This window comes from Chelonia mydas, chromosome 1, assembly GCF_015237465.2.
Source record: "Chelonia mydas isolate rCheMyd1 chromosome 1, rCheMyd1.pri.v2, whole genome shotgun sequence".
Lineage (NCBI taxonomy): Eukaryota > Metazoa > Chordata > Testudines > Cheloniidae > Chelonia > Chelonia mydas.
This window is the reverse complement of record NC_057849.1, coordinates 156358830-156375915: the sequence shown is the minus strand read 5'-3', so window position 1 is coordinate 156375915 and position 17086 is coordinate 156358830. Positions and strand designations below refer to the sequence as shown.

At 42.0% G+C, this 17086-nt stretch overlaps 1 long non-coding RNA gene across 1 annotated transcript; it reads left to right on the top strand.

Moving 5' to 3' along the window:
• Window positions 1–1313: 1313 nt before the first annotated feature.
• Window positions 1314–10675, top strand: LOC122464080. The gene is made up of 2 exons (XR_006287941.1): window positions 1314–1504; window positions 10268–10675. It is a non-coding gene; the product is annotated as an uncharacterized LOC122464080 (long non-coding RNA).
• The last annotated feature ends 6411 nt before the right edge of the window (window positions 10676–17086 follow it).

Below are 17086 nucleotides of genomic sequence, written 5' to 3'. Positions count from 1 at the left end.
TTAAGGTGACCAGATAGCAAGTATGAAAAATTGGGACAGAGTGTGGGAGGTAATAGGTGCCTATATAAGAAAAATCCCCAAATATTGGGACTGTCCCAATAAAATTGGGACATCTGGTCACGCTACAAAGATTACAAAATATACTATGATTGGTCATTCTGATGGTCAGATTAAATAAAAGAAAGAGCTCACGTGGCATGTAAACAACCACAAAGCCAAACAAAGAGGAAACCCACATTATAACAGGCTTCATTTATTTACCAGCATTGCTAACTTGAAGGATTTTATCACCAGTCTCATGATATGTTATTTAGAGACCCAGCATCTGGAGACAAATGATTACATGAGAATTTTGGCTTTCATTTTTAAGAAAGTTACTTTCTAGTCCCTATGACTGTGGAAGAGAGTTTGGAAATATGAGCTGAGCATAGTCTCAAAGCTCAAAAGCTAGCAGGCAAATAAAAAGAACCATGTTTTAGAGAGAGAGAGGGCTGGATGTATATCGGTGTTGGTCAATGTTGATTTCGCTGTACACACACACACACACAATATTTCCATTGGTAACAGAAATTTATAGATAGGAAAAGTAAGACAAATATGGCTTGTGAACTTAGAGTTGGATTGAAGGATATTTACTTGGTATATTTTAACATGTGATGTTGACAATTTGTGTTTTGACAGTTATAAAGCTATAATGTTTTGAACTTCAACATCTATGGTCCCAAAATAATTGTCTGACCCACCCATAATTTCCCTGCAGCTATGAACATTTCAATCAATAAAATAAAAAATGCTTAATAATAAACAAATGTTATCCATGAAAATTGTTTTAAAAAAATATTTCTGCGAAGCCCCCTTCTCTCTCTTTAATCTCATGGTTTTAAAGTCAGTCACATGATGTTGAGGGCCTGACTCAATTTATTAATATTTGGAGTTGCTGATAGTGACTTGCATATTCAACCTGCAGCCAATACAGACTTTAACACTTATATTGTACTTTACAAAACAGTTTCTGCAATGGTATGCTGCCTGGGGGAAATTCCAGCAATAATCTGATGATAGAAGATTGATTTGAAACTAGACACAGAGCTGTGTTTCCACCATCCAGCAGCATCACTGGCATGTGGAATGCATCAATACAATATGATCACTGGGACAGTGTGTGCATACCACACACTGGGCCAGAAGGGGTTAACCCCACACTATGGGTGGAGGAAGTCCCGCCCCCCAGACCATACTGGGCATGCTCCAAGTGCTATGCTAGTATAAAAGGGAGCAGCCTAGCTGAGTCTAGGCTGACTACTGCAGAAGAATGACCTCTGGTAGGGGCTGTAGCTGAGGAGCCATCATAGCCCTTGCCTGCAGGAGCTGGAGATCCTGTAATCCAGAATGGAGATCTGTGGCCAATGCAGCCCCAAGGAATACCCATGCTGAGGAGCCCAGAGACCCCAATGCCCCATGGACTGTAGCTTTGGGAAGCATGGTAAGAAGTGACCCAGGAAGGGTGAGCAAGTGGCATCTCCCACCTGTGTGAGGTCAGTGTGTTTCAGTGGGATTCCCTGCTGACCCAGTGGTGGACCACTCTGCCACTGTTGGGGCCCTGGGCTGAGGCCTGGTGGAGTCAGGTGGTCATGGGCCCCCATACCTGGGCCATGGGGTTCTCCCCCATGGCTGTCCTTTGGGTATTGGTCCTTAGACCACACTGCCCTGTATGTGTGGGCTGTTATATTGACCCTGGCCACTAGGCAACCCTGCCCTGTGTCTGAGGGCTGCCTCATTGACTCTGGACACTTGGCCACACTGCCCTGTACCTGAGGGTTACTATATTGACTCTGACCATTAGACTACATGGCCCTGAACGTAAGGGCTGCTGTACTGACCCCAGCCATTAGACCAGGCAGCTCAGAACCCAAGGGCCACTGCTTTGACCCTGACCCTTGGACCTCACTGTGGTGAGACCCAAGACAGTCGGGTAGACAGTAACTGCAGTGTCTGCACACCCACTATCCACCCTGACAGAAGATGGGGTCTGCATACACCGCCATAATCAGTTACAGGTTGAAACCCTCTAATCTGGCACTCCCTGGTCCGACAACATGTATGGTCTGGCATACGCACAGATTCTGTGGGTGCTCCAGGGCTGGAGCACCAATGTGGAAAAATCTGTGGGTGCAGAGCATCCACTGGTGCCAAGCTCCCCCTTCCAGTCCCCTCCCCCCCCCCGTGCCTTTCTCAAGCTGGTGGCCCTGCACTTACCACCTCCTTCTCCTCCCTCCTTCGTGGCACTCCAGAAGCGCTGGGAAGAGCTGATTCGCAGTGTTCAAGCTCCAGGAGGGAGGGGGAGAACCTGGGGCCAGCAGCTAGGACCTGGGGCTGGCATTGGAGCCCCCAGGCAGGGGGCCAGCAGTCGGGACCCCAGGTGGCAGCAGGGCTGGCGGCCAGGGGGCCACACAGGGTGCAAAGCCTGGGGGTGCTGCAGCACCCCCAACCCTTGCTATTCATGCCTATGAAGACCTGCTGGCACTCTGAATTGATCTCCCATGGTTTGGCAAATTCTCTGGTCCGGCACCGGTCAGTTCCTTCAACCTTTATATCATTTTGTCCAAACAACTGCCAGTGGTTAAAGTAGACAAACAGGAGTGGGAGGTTTCCTTGCATTGGTCAAACAAACAGTGGGAGAGCACAGCTCTCCCAGTCTGGAGAGAAGAGGGTTCAAAGTGTCTCTGAGCACTCAAAATCACTAGTCACTTCTCTAAATTTAAGCCTGGGCTTAGAAAGAGAAGATTGGTCCCTCCAAAGTTTACACCTGAGATATTGTATATTTCTGACTTTTTGAAAAAAGTCTATTATACTGTGCCAGTGTATGCACACACACAGTTTTGGCTGAAATTTAAACCATAAGAAAACCCCACACCAACCTCAGACAGTCACCCTGCATGGAAAATTTGAGCCCTAATGATTAAAGTTTGGGAAAGCTATTAACCACTGAAAACAGGGTCTTATAATGGAAAGTGTTGAGCAACCTTCAATAGATGGTACTACCAGCTTCAGCTATAATATATAGAGAGACCACCACTTAATATGTATTCTGATAAGTCAATTTTAACAGAGAAACGTTCTGAAACCAGAGCTTTCCTGAAACCATGCTGATAGAAGTAGCCCTGAACCGAGAAAGACAACCTGGTCAAGAAACAAGAAGTTACTATGGCAACACTGCTTGGGCAAAAGAAGAAGCCCACGGATAAAAGGGTACAGTCCGTTATGTAACAGAATGGCCCCACCAACACAGTGACACTTCAAGTAACTAAGTGTACTACTACAACAGAATGACAGTCATTTGGCCAAATGACTAATGCTTGCAGTCATCTTGTCAAGTGACCAATTTCACTTGGGCATTTGACCAAATGCCCAAAACTCCCAGACATTTGGGGATCTGATTGAAAAACTAAGTGAAGGCATTTGAGTACAGCCTGAAAACTGCATTGTGAGGGTGATATTTACCCCTACCCCTGTGCACAGGGCCAACAAAAGACTACACACTAGCTTAAATGGAGTTCAAAGGATTATGCAGGTCTTCTGCACTGGAGCAAATGTACCCCTCAGTTAAATAAACAGAAAAATATCCATGTTATACTTTATTGCATGTCAACTATGAGAGTATCAAACAGCCACTAACTGGGCTGGGGGTTCTGTATTTCATGTGCTTACTTGCTGAGGTTTGAGTAATACTGGTTGTTAATGATTAAGTTACATGACAGTATTTGCTAGGATTTTCCTTCCTGGGTGGATCCAAAGCAATAGCTCTTTATCGAGATCACTAACATGGGTATAATATTTTAGGACGCAGCCCATTTCAAAAATTTCTTAGGCAAAGCTAAATCATCCACACAAAAAAGCCAAAAGAAGTCCATCATAGCTTCAGAGAGATTGGCAACAAGACCTCTATCAAAGATAAACAAATTCATATAAACTAAACTGAATTAAAACCGATTGATATTCTGCTGTTAAATGGCCAAAAGAAGGGTTCCTGAGCCATTCTGCAGATGCACACTCTCTCAAGAGATATGTATGCTGTCTGCAGAGGTCAAAGTAAGCCGGTACACTCCAGTACAGCGTACTGCCAAGAGCCGGTGCGCCATACCAGGACTGGCTTTCCCAGACAGCAATTTAAAGCCCTGGGGTAGCAGCAGCAGGGCTCAGGTGGGGATTTAAGGGGCCCCAGAGCTCCAGCTGCCGCTACCACCCCAGCCCTTTAAATCCCCACCAGATCCCTGCTGAGGAAGCCCTAGGGTAGTGGCGGCAGGGCTCCGGCAGGGATTTAAACGGCCGGGGCGGTAGCGGCTGCCCACGCCCCAAGGGGATTTAAAGGGCTCAGGGCTCCGGCAGCCACTACCACAGCAGAGCCCTAGGCCCTTTAAAGCTCTACCAGGGCCCTGGGGTAGTAGTGGCAGCTGGAGCCCCCAGGGCTCCTCAGTAATTTAAAGGGCTCAGGGCTCTGCTACAGTAGTGGCAGCTGAAGCCCTGGACCTTTTAAATAGTCCCTGAGCCCCAGGGCTCCCAGCTGCCCCTGCAGCTGGTAGCTCGGGGTGATTTAAAGGGCCCAGGGATCCCAGCCGCCACTACCGCAGCTGGAGCCCCAGGCCCTTTAAATCAAGATTTAAAGGACCTGGGGATTTAAGGCCCCGCCTCTTCCAGTGGAGGCCATGCCACCTGCTCAGGACTCCAGCGTACTGGTAAGTCCTTTAACTAACTTTCACCCCTGGCTGTCTGTACAATATTTCCAATCTACCAGCCAGAAATGAAAACCAGTTTTCCCCTATGGAAGTAAACTGCATTATTAGGCCTCCTCAAGATGCATGACAGTAGATAATGAGAGAGAAGCCAGCACTAACATTAACATGAGAAATAAAGGAACACAACGGAGACTGCTTATATGGTAGAATGGGAGAGCAGTCTATCGTCATTACATGGCTCCCATCACTGAGCATCTCCCACACAAAATGAATTTTCATAACACCCATGAAACATAGGAAGATAAGGCACACCGAGATTGATTAACTTGCCCAAAGTCACACAAAGACTATGGCAGAGCCAGAAACTGAATCCAGGGTTTCCATGTATCTCTGTTCTTCACCTTAATCAAAAACCCAGCTTTCTGTAAAAAAAACATACCCAGCCTCAATAGAAATGTACATGATAGAAATAGAGTTGCTGGCATGCAGTAAGCAGTATTATATGGCATTATGCAATCAGAGACTGGGTTGGTGTTCAGGTGCGTGGGGTTTTAAGCTTACTCCAATGCTATTTCAAAAAAAGTTATTCAGATCTTGCTTTCCCATATCCTCAAGAGTACCTTGTGCAATGATAAACCATTGATTTTTTTGCTCTTAGGCAGACAGCTACAGTCAAACATGCATTAAGCGTAATTTCCCCAGGATTCGTGTCATTTGTTCTCCAGGGTTTTTTCTTTATGGAAATTGAATTTTGAACAATTTTTTTTGGTAATCTTTGCTATTAAGATTATAGATATTGAGATCCATTCATGATATGTGCAGGGCTCAACATTTTATTTCTCCAGACTTCCCTGAAGTACTTTTTGTAGGATGAAAAGAGAGTATTTTCTTCCAGCACAAGTCAGCTGCAGTTCATTCTTCTTTCTGAGCTGACTCCCATCTACGTCTCATTAAAAGTTTTGGAAAAGGGCCTAACTTTCCAGTGCTATAGTAGCTCATGTATTGACCAAATTCTTTGCCTGAAATCTAATTCCAATTTTCACTGAATCTTCTGAAACACACTTTTTGTGCCATGTTCCAGTGCTATACCCTAGAACATGGAGAACAAGAATCTTAAACATACGTATATTGCTGTAAGAGACTTGACAGACCAATGTTTCAGAGCGCTAGCCTTTTGCCTTTGGAAAACTGGATTCAGCTCTTTTTAGGTGACATGTGAAAAGGCATTTAGGGGTCATCTTAATGGGGGTCATCTTAGTGGGTCTCATCTTAGTCCACTGTGGACATGTTTCCACGCAGCTAATGCAATATACTGTTGTCAATATTTGCTCAGATAACCTGTAATAGCAGGACAAGACTAAGATGCATCAATAGATCTGTTTAGGGAAACTTACCAAAAGTCTGTCCACACACTGTCTTTTTCTTCTAGGTAGTACTACTAGCACTGTACTTACACAAGAACCAGGTTCCCCCCACCCCACACTTCTTTGCTCAGTATGAGTATTCTATAGCTTGAAATAAACCTACTACTCTCCCTGCACTGTAGCTAGATGCCTTTCCAACGTTTCATTTGAGCAATGATTACAACAGTGTGAATGTGATGGGCTGTGTTGATTGTTTTCAATGTCTAATTGGTTGATCTCAAATTATTGAGCAATCCTATAGTACATTCAGGTATCTTTCCCCCTAGTAATTTCAGAGATAAAATAGTGAAAGCAGGTTAGCAATTTTCACCTACAAGAACATTAACAGATACCTCATAAAAGCCTAATCACTTTTTATGGTATGATATATACTACTGTACATGAGATGTTACAAATTAGGAACACCTCCCCTCTTTCACCACCTATTCACCATTCTTTATCTATGAACATTTAGAAATGAGGTTTATTTTAACCACTAAAACCATGTGTACACTTCGGTTAAATTCCCAAAGAACCGGTCTAATGAACAGATGTGCAAATGCAACTTTACCACAAATGCTGGGTGGTAACTTGTACACTCTGCTTCCAGTCCCACTACTGACTGTACCATGAAAAATCTGGGTTGTGCCATATTTGCTGCCTATTTTTGATCTTGAAAAGACACTGCAAAGGTCCTGATGAAAACTGACTGAGTAGTTAAAATATTAACTGTCACCAAGTATTTTTTGTCAGTTCACTTTTGCATTGCATTCAGCATGAACCTGGAGGCCCAGGTTCAGGAAAGCACTTGCATGCACTTAAGTCTGTACTGTCACCCTGAACAAGGACAGCCAACCCTTTTTTTCTTCTACTCTTTGTATGCCAGATATAAATGACATAGGATCTATATATAGAACTTTTCCATAAAGTCCTACAAAATTTAGTAGAGAATACTCTTTTAAAAATTGTAGGAATATTACCAGTCCACAGAATTCTTAGAACAGAAATATTATTCTCTTAAGTGTATAGGTTGCTATAAATATCCTATAGATTTTTTGAGTAATTTCTATGAAACCTGCTAGTTGCATCCCTATTACGTTCTACAGAGCTTTTCTTTAAACGGCAAGATGATATTATGTAGTATCCATATGATATTACATAGATCCATTGGATCCAAGACTGCATCATAGTGCATATGCACCAAGGGCATAGTTAAGATTGGGGTTTAAGGATGCAGTGCACATACAATCTGCAGCTTGTGGCATGAGGGCAAACGACTGCATCCATGCAGATTCCCACTGATTTAACTGGGGCTCTGCACCAGTCTGTACACATGCAACAAGTTGCAGGATCAGGGCCTGTCTGGCATTTGTAAGGTGAGTGGCTACTTGAGTGATTAATACTGCAACTTTAATATACTTATTCTTATTATGTAGAAAAAACATATATACTACTTTGTTGTTCCATTCAAGACTGGTTTAAGTCTTCAGTCCACAGCAAGAAGCAGGGGTCAGGCTCTGTGCGCTGCTGTTGTGGTTAATGCCACCATCTACAACCAAGGGGAAAATCTCTTCTTGAAAGATCTCATTGAAAAATCCTGGAAGTACATAATGTTTTCAACTTAAAGAAATCTACTGAACCCGTGCACAAATGTGCTTCATGTCACTGACCTCACCTTCAGTCAATGACTTGTATATTGGACCCTGTACAATACAATGGGATACACTTGTATTTTAACAGAAGGAATTTAAAAAGAAAATTCTCAGACTGCATTAAAGTCTCTTTTCTAAGAAAGAGCTGGTAGCAAGAGCCCAACTTTCTGATTTGTAAGTTTCAATAATGAAAACTGTCTGACGGTGTGAAACCTGCAGCTCCTTTTTCCAATTTGTGATGTTCTGGTATGTTAGTAGGGAAAGTCTAACTTAGAATATCTGACCTAACTACATACTGATTGTCTGCTCTAAGGCCAGACCACCTACGCCCCGGTCCCTTATGCTATCCCAGAAACCAGCGTATCCTTTAGATCCACAGAGAATTCTGCAGAGAGCCATCCAGGCTTTGCATATGGTGCACTGGTGTTCCATAACACCCAGCAGCACAGCCTCAATGAAGTCCTACTACCAGGGCTTCCCCTGGCTACAGCTACCCATGGACACCCCAATACAGAGGGGATTCATAGAAAAGGAGGCTGTATTTTCTTAGCAATCTCCATAGAGCTGATGAGTTTGGAGGTGGAGCTGGACAACTTAAGTCCTCCTAGTTCTACCCAATCCCCAACCAATCAATACTCCATTCCCAGCCTTCTCAGCCCCTGCTCCTTCTACTGCATGGATCCCAACAGCATAGAATCATAGGACTGGAAGGGATCTCAAGAGGGCATCTAGTCCAGTCCCCTGCACTCCTGATAGGACTAAGTATTATCTCAACCACCACAGACAGGTGTTTTTTTCAGCCCACTCTTAAATCTCCAACAATGGAGATTTCACAACCTACCTAGGCAATTTATTCCAGTGCTTAACCACCCTGACAGTTAGGAAGTTTTTCCTAATATCCACCTTAAACCATCTTTGCTGTAATTTAACCCCATTGCTTTTTGTCCTATCCTGAGACATTAGGGAGAAAAATTGTTCTCCTTTCTCCTTGTAACAACCTTTTATATACTTAAACAGTTTATCATGTCCCCTCTCAGTCTTCTCTTTTCCAGACTAAACAAATCTAATTTTTTTTCCAATTTTCCCTCCAAAAGGTCATGTTTTCTAGACCTTTAATCATTTTTGCTGCTCTTTGGGAAAGATGTGGACAAATTGGAGAAAGTCCAGAGAAATGTGGTGCCCAGAACTGGACACAATACTCCAGCTGAGGCCTAATCAGCGCAGAGTAGAGCAGAAGAATTACTTCTTGTGTCTTGCTTACAACACTCCTGCTAATACATCCCAGAATGATGTTTGCTTTTTTTGCAACAGTGTTACACTGTTCACTCCTATTTAGCTTGTGATTGACTATGACCCCCAGATTGTTTTCTGCAGTGCTCCTTCCTAGGCAGTCATTTCCCATTTTCTATTTGTGTAATTGATTATACCTTCCTAAGTGGAGTACTTTGCATTTGTCCTTATTGAATCCCATCCTATTTACTTCAGACCATTTCTCCAGTTTGCCCAGAGGATTTTGAATTTTAATCCTATCCACCAAAGCACTTGCAACCCCGCCTAGCTTGGTATCATCCACAAACTTTAAAACTATATTATCTAAATCATTGATGAAGATATTGAACAGAACTAGACCCAGAACCAATCCCTGCAGAACCCCACTTGATATGATTGTCCAGCTTGACTGTGAACCACTGATAACTACACTCTGGGAATGGTTTTCCACCCAGTTATGCACCCACCTTACAGCAGCTCCATCTAGGTTGTATTTCCCTAGTCTGTTTGAGATCTGAGACAGTATCAAAAGCCTTACTAAGTCAAGATATACCACATCTACTGCTTCCTCCCTATCCACAAGGCTTGTTAGTCTGTCAAAGAAAGCTACTAGGTTGGTTTGACACAATTTGTTCTTGACAAATTCATGCAGACTGTTACTTATCAGCTTATTATATTCTAGGTGTTTTCAAATTATCCTTTAATTATTTGCTCTTATCTTTTCAGATACTGAAGTTAAGTTGACTGGTCTGTAATTCCCTGGGTTGTCCTTATTTCCATTTTTATAGATTGGCACTATATTTGACTTTTTCCAGTCCTCTGGAATCTCTCCTGTCATCAATGACTTTTCAAGGATAATTGGTAATTGCTCAGATATTTCCTTGGTCAGCTCCTTGAGTATTCTAGGATGCATTTCATCAGGCCCTGGTGACTCAAACATCTAATTCGTCTAAAATTTTTAGCTTGTTCTTTCCCTATTTTTAGCCTCTGATCGATCCTACCTCATTTTCTATGGTAGGTGCCCAATTGCTACTAACCTTTTTGGTGAAAACAAACAAGTCATTTAGCACGTCTGCCATTCCCCCGCCTCCCCACACACATTGAGTAACAGGCCTACCCTGTCTTTAGTCTTCCTCTTGCTTCTAATGTATTTGTAGAATGTTTTCTTGTTATCCTTTGTCTCTAGGTAGTTTAATCTCATTTTCTACAGGGCGAGTACAGAGTTTCAGGATGGGGACAATTGTGCTGCAAAGATGTATGAGCCCCACCTCACCCAGTGTGGGAAGGGAAAGATCAATGTGCAGAGGATAGCTTCTGTGTGCAGATCTCAGGGACACAATACAGCCCTATGAGACCATCTGAGGAATTTTTTTCATCTGCACTGTAGGAGGAAAAGTACATCCTATCCAGACGACTAGCACATTCATCCTAGAAGACTAAGAACATCATTAGAGAAAGTACAGTACATTGTGAAACAGCTTGTTCCCTAGGGAAGTCAAGAACATTCCCAAGCCATACAGTTAACAATAAACACTAAAGTAATAGTGCATCTTTCTCCACAGAATGGCATCATCTTCTGTTTTTTTGTTTTTTTTTTTAGAGCTGTGAAAAATAAAGCCACACAGAGCAAAGGTGTTATAGCTCTCTTTTTTTGAGGCTTTAAGGACTGGGCAGAAAAAAATATTTTCCTCACTTCCACAAGCAGTGTCAGCAGTTTTGCCAGCAGTGGAACATATCTATTTCTTAGTAAGAACAGAGTCAATTGCTACATCTTTCAGAGAAATTAATATGCAAAACTCCAAGAAATCCTATGAGCACTCTTCTCAAATAGGAGATTTACTGTAAGACAGAAGACTCTTATTTAAGGTCCAAGTCTCAGCCCCCTCCTTTCACAGCTGTAGGGGGTTCTACGCTCAGGGAAAACAACATGGTTCTGTTGTATCCACAGGGGATGAAAAGCCAGAACCCAGCAACCCCCCCCCCCCCAGAACCTAAGGCCTTCTGTTTATTAGGGAAAGGAAAATAAACCTTACAGTCTAGTGAGTGGCAAGGCAAGCTTTTCCATCCTGACTTGCTCAAAAGCCTCAGTTCTGACCTAAAGGGATGATCTAAGGATGACAGGTTAATTTAGTCTCCAAAACCAACTTAACACACACATCAGTTCATAGCCTCCCTGTTGAGACTGTTAAAGTTACCTGTTACGACTGATGTTTGTCACAGGGACACCTGTGCAACATACACTGGACCCTGACCACTAACTCAAAAGTATTTCAGGTGATGCAGATAGTGACCCTAAGAGATCTGGTTGCCCAATACCTTCCATTATAAGATCCTATTTTCAGTTGCTCATAACTTTACAAATTCAAACTGCAATTTAGGTGTCTGTCTCAGGCTGAATTTTTTTGGAAAGTTTCAGCTAAAATAGTTCAGACATTTCTCAGAATGAGGTCAAAGAAAGAAGATTGTTTTGTTCCTGTTAAAGACATTCTTACAACTGTTTTGAGATGCTCTAGTGAGTCCACGCTTTTGAGCAAGAACTTGAAATTTGACAAGCAGATTGTCCTAATGCCAGGATGTAGCTTTTACCATCTCTAAAAAGTGCCCACATTTGGCCAAGTTATAAGCCTCAAATTAAAAGAAATAATTTGCACATTCTAACAGGTATCTAGTGAGTAATTGGCAGATAAGCATCAGGGGATGGAGTGGCTGAGTAGGATTTTCCCTGTAATTGTTCCTCTTGCCTGACAGGGGCTCCTATGGTGGCAGACACTGAGAGCAGGGAGACAGTCTTCTCCGTACTTTCAATAACCCCACATATGTATTGGACTGAGGCAGCATGGAGCAGAAGTAGGAACCCACCTGACTCAAATGCAGAGGACTAGGAAATTAAGAGATAGAGGAAAGAGCGACAGTGTGGGGATGGGGCAGGAGAAGAGTAGGGAGGGCAGGGAGAGGAGGATGGGGCAGGAGTTCAGCAGAGTTGAGATGCGTAGCAGCAGGAGAGAAGAGTAGAGGTCGCAGAAGGGTCTGTGACCACTGGAAACACCCTCCTTCAGAGCCTGATATGGAACCCAGAAGTTCTAGGTCTCCGCATTCCCTTGCTGTCTAGCAAGCGGCTAAGCCACCCACCAGTAGTGTCTCTCTCCATTCCCTTCTAGTGGCAGATCCACACAGGGGTTAGCAGCCATCTGATGCTACCAATTACTCTTAGCTCAAGTGGTAGAGAGGACAGTGCTGTGGCTGTAAAGATCCCAAACCTGCTGATGACCCACGCAGAGAGTCGATATGATTTGTTCTTTTTCAGTTTAAGATTGATTAAAGATGAGGAAATTACATTTTTAAAGCATATGTTAAAAACATGTTCTAGCCTGTGTGCTGAATGATGTAGGGATCCTGTGGGGGAAAAAAATAGTATGTAATGGTGTAATTAAAGACCATCATAATGCAGGTGCACAAGGGGCTGAATTGAAAGAAGTACAGGCAACCATAATTTTGGCAGTTCCTAACGTTTGAGTACTTGACTGTACAACCTTAGCATTCTTTTAATGTTTTGTGGGACATAATTTTATATATAGGCTCCTGAACAGCTATCAGAAAATGCTGACTGAGAGGCAGTTCTTGCTGCTTAGCTCCTCTCCCCTCCAAGAGGATTACATTTCCATTAGCAACTGGCCCTCTTGAAACAAGGCTTTCTTCTGTCCTGTCTCATGGATTTACCATCAGATATTAGGCTTCTCTGTGGAATGGGTCTCGTGCGCAGTCAGCAAATCCCTTCATTTTTTCCTCAGGGAAGCTGCTGTTGGGTACTCCATCACTCTGACATTTTTTCAGCCAGGATAATGATGGCGCAAACAAGCAGAGCAGCTGACTCAGGAACAAGCTGCAGGACTGCAGCGTGGCTAAGTATTGAAGCAACTGTTTATTTTAAAACAAACATCTTGTGAATTTATAAACAACCACCTTCTGCAAAATTAGAAATTACAGAGGGGCTGAGCTGAAGTTAGTCAAATCCAAAAGAGAGGCTCTTAATGCTCACGAAAATACAACAGCAAATTACCCATTAAAGCTTGTACAGAGCAGATGATTAGGAGCTAATCAGTAACTAGAGAACCAAAAACATGCTCAGCTATAAGGAGGCAATGCCAGGCATATCAAAATTGGGATAATGGTAAAGAGCAGGGATTATGCAGTATTTGGGAAGGGTTTTTTAAGGACCATTCATATATTCATCTGTATGTCATGAATCCTTTATCTAACATAGTAAAAAGTTAGTCGTATCTAATAAAGAAGTCTGAGTCACATAATGGCTAGATGAATCCATATTTTGTCAATAGACAGTCTATTAATACTTTCACAGGATAATGTAATACTCTAATTTTGAAATGAGACAATCTACATAGGGATCATTTTCTCTCAGATGTGTAATATTTCATATCATGGATATAAGCTTGCAATCCTGTCTTATTGAGGGAAATAGTGTCATATTACCATAATCTTCACCAAATAAATTCTACCTTCAGTTTCTTCCCACTTTCTTGTTCCACAAGTCTCTCCCTCATGGTATATGCCAGAAAAACAGCAGGTTGTTTTTGCTCTAGCAAATGGTGGGGTTTTTTGAGAAAATATAGTAGGTATTTTTTCTTCTCAGCCCTGCGACTGGTATGATTTCTTTTATGCAATTAAAAATAGTAAATTAACATGTTATAAAGGCCTTAATACATTTTGACATTCTTTTGTACTGTTCAATTTCCAGTTTCCTTAATTTCTATCCTTTTCTTGTAGGTACTGTATTTCTCACTTGCTGCTTGAAGCGACCTGAAATAACCAGACACAATAGCCCAAATTCTCTACTGAAATTGTACTGATGTAACAGAGGAGTTGCCCGTTTTTTTGGAGAAAATGATGATGCAGTGGAACTATAACCCATAGTACCATTGCTATCATGACTTGAAAGGGCAAAATTTTCAAAAGTAGCTGTAAATTTGGAGCCTAAAGTGTGTTTTCAGAATTCACTTAAGCACTTAGGAGCCTAAATACTATTGACTTGCAATGATACTTAGGCTCCTAAGTCACTCAGGGCCAGATTTGCAAAGGTATTTAGGCATCTAAAGATGCAGATTGGCACCTAGCAGGATTTTCAAAAGTATACACCTGCAGCTTTAGAAGCCTAAATACCTTTGAAAATCTAGCCCTTAGGCACTTCTGAAACAGGTAGATTAATTTTTTTCAAAGGTCATCACGATGTCAGTTCTCTAACACTATTGGCAGTTTTATTTTATTTTTTGTTTCCTTTTTATAGTATTAGTAGTTCCTTTACGGTGTTATCTAAGTGCCCACAGAATACATATTAGGAAAGGATAAGGAACGGTGCATTTTTAAAAGTTGCCTAAATACATATAGATGGACTCAAACCAAAACTCCAGATCCAAATACCCCTGAAGTTTGGGGGTGTTCAAACACTGAAACCAGATCCAAATTTTGCAAAATGGCCCTTTCTCTATAATGGGCCAAAGCAAAAGCTGAGGTCTGAACACTCCCAAATGATGGGAAGTTTGATGTCTACCAAAATCTGAATTTGAAGCTTTGATCCGCATTTAGCCAACCACTTTAACAGCCTTCCATAGCTTGCAAATGCATGTATTGCAGGTAATTGGGAATGTTTTAAATATTTTATTTAGCTTATAGCCCATAGGAATTGCTATTTCCTCTTGGGTATACCCTGAACAGAAGCACTTTGGTAAAAAGACCAATTTGACTTAGATCACAATACCTCCATCAAATCTTGCATTTAAACCTTTGCCTTGAAACCTTGTCATGTGCTACTACGTTGGGTTACTTTACTCACTGAAATGCCTGATCAGAAAGGCTTCGACCAAGAGTTACATTGTAGTGGCACTACTTCTTGAGATAACTTTTCTTATACGCATTTTTAGAGGTCCGTGTATCAGCAGCAGGTAAGTAGTAATGGGGCCCAATCTGAGGCCATTTGAACTCAATGGCAAAACTCTCATTAACATAAATAGGGTACAAGCAGGCCAAATCATAATCCCATTTGATATAAACAGCAAGATTCCCACTGACTTCAATAGTGCACTAGCAGACTCTCAGTGACAGCTGGGCAAGTCAGTTCTCTTAATCCCCATCCACACGAGTATATGTATTGAAAGTTTCAGACTGGAGCAACTTTGTATAGCCAAGATATAAATCCCTGAAAAATGAGGTTTATAATGAATTTGCTGACAGACTCTTAACTAGAGTGCCACAAACAGCACTGTTGTAATGATTAGTTGAACAGGCTGATTACTGGGCTTGTCTGCTCTTAGTAATGGCAAAAACTCATTTGATTTTCAATACAGCTAGCCTCTTGAATCAATATTTTGTATTCTGTATTCCATCTGAAGTACTTGCATAAAAATGAAAGGTATTATTTTGCCTTAAAATGTTTTATTTTTAGAGCTCACATAACAAAATTAAATATATTTAATGCTTGGCATTTGGTCTAATCCCAGGGAGAGCTTACCTGGTTGCATTATATGCAAGGTGTGTGTGTCCACATAGCCATATATCTATATAGATGTATATGGCCTACATTTTCAGAAAAGTGGCTAGTGATTTTTGGGCATCCAATCTGAGACAGCTTAAAAAGGCTTCGTTTACAGAAACTGCTGAGCGCTGCTCCTTTATGACATGCAAAAATTGAGGCGCTCAGAATCTCTTGTTACTTTTGAAAGGGTAAGCCACAATATAGAGACCGCTTGTGCATGTGTGTGCAATTGCATACAGGCAGACACACAAAAACTAAAGCATACTTGAGTTCTTTACATTTAAACAAACTCCATTCTCTCCTTGGAATCAGTGTCATCATAGCCAGTCCAGCAAACATTTGTATTTAATTAACAAGGTCATACTAAAACTGAAATCACCATGGTAATGTAATGTAGCCCACAAGATTAATTCTACTCCTGTGTTTACTTAGTTCTTTAGAGAGAAATTGAAATGCTTTAAACAAAATACTACATTGAAAAAACTGTTTTTGAGATTTCAGATCACTGAAGGATCAAATTCAGGATCCATTGAGTGGCAAATGGGCTGTGAAATGAGGATGCCCAAAGCAGGTGATGTCAGGATTGAATCCTCTCCCTACACTATAAAGTTCCAGCAGAACAGAATGAAGCTTGTGTAACTACGGAACCCATTCTCTCAGGGTCCGTCCACAGTTTGAGCGGGAAGTGTATGCCTCAGCTCAAGATGACATACCCATATTTACTCTGAGCTAGGTTGCTAAAAATAGAGTTTAGCTAAGGCAGCGTACCCATCTGAGATGCTAGGCACATACTTAGGGTGGCTAACCCCTGCCAGTGTTTGTGCTGCTGCAAATATACTCTGTTTAATGCACTAGATTGATCAGCGCTAGCGTGGGTATGTCTCCTCAGGCTGGAACCTCCACCTTCAACTCGCACTAGAGAACCTTAAGTTCACACAGTGTGTTGGCTATTGGTTTCAAGTACTTGTGAATCCACTGACCCATTGCTTTCTCCCTCCTCCATGCTGAGGCTCAGGAAGCCCCCCACATCTTATTCCATGGAATCCAGGGGGCATGGCCTCTCTGTGTAGACGTACTGCATTCTCCCTTTACTTCATGTCTTATTCACCGGTACGCAATAGAATTGCACCAGTTTCATTGTGTTCCAGACTTTCCACTCATGTAGATTGGAGACAAGATGGGATTAACCCCTGTGATTAATTTGTGAAGCTATACATCATAAATTAAGCCCTGATAGTGTTGTCATAGTGGGGGGAGGGGTCAACTGATATGGAGACCTATGGTATTCCATGAGGCTCTGAATAGGTACAGATCTGACTGCAGGATCGAGACCTAACTCAGTTTAACTGTGATCTGAAAGGGTCAGATGCTGCAATCAGTTACACTGATTTAAATTTGGAATAACTCCGTTGAAATGAGATTTACTCAGGTGTAGGAGCAGAATCTGGACCAAACATGTTTTTTTAAACCTGTCTAGCATTCAGG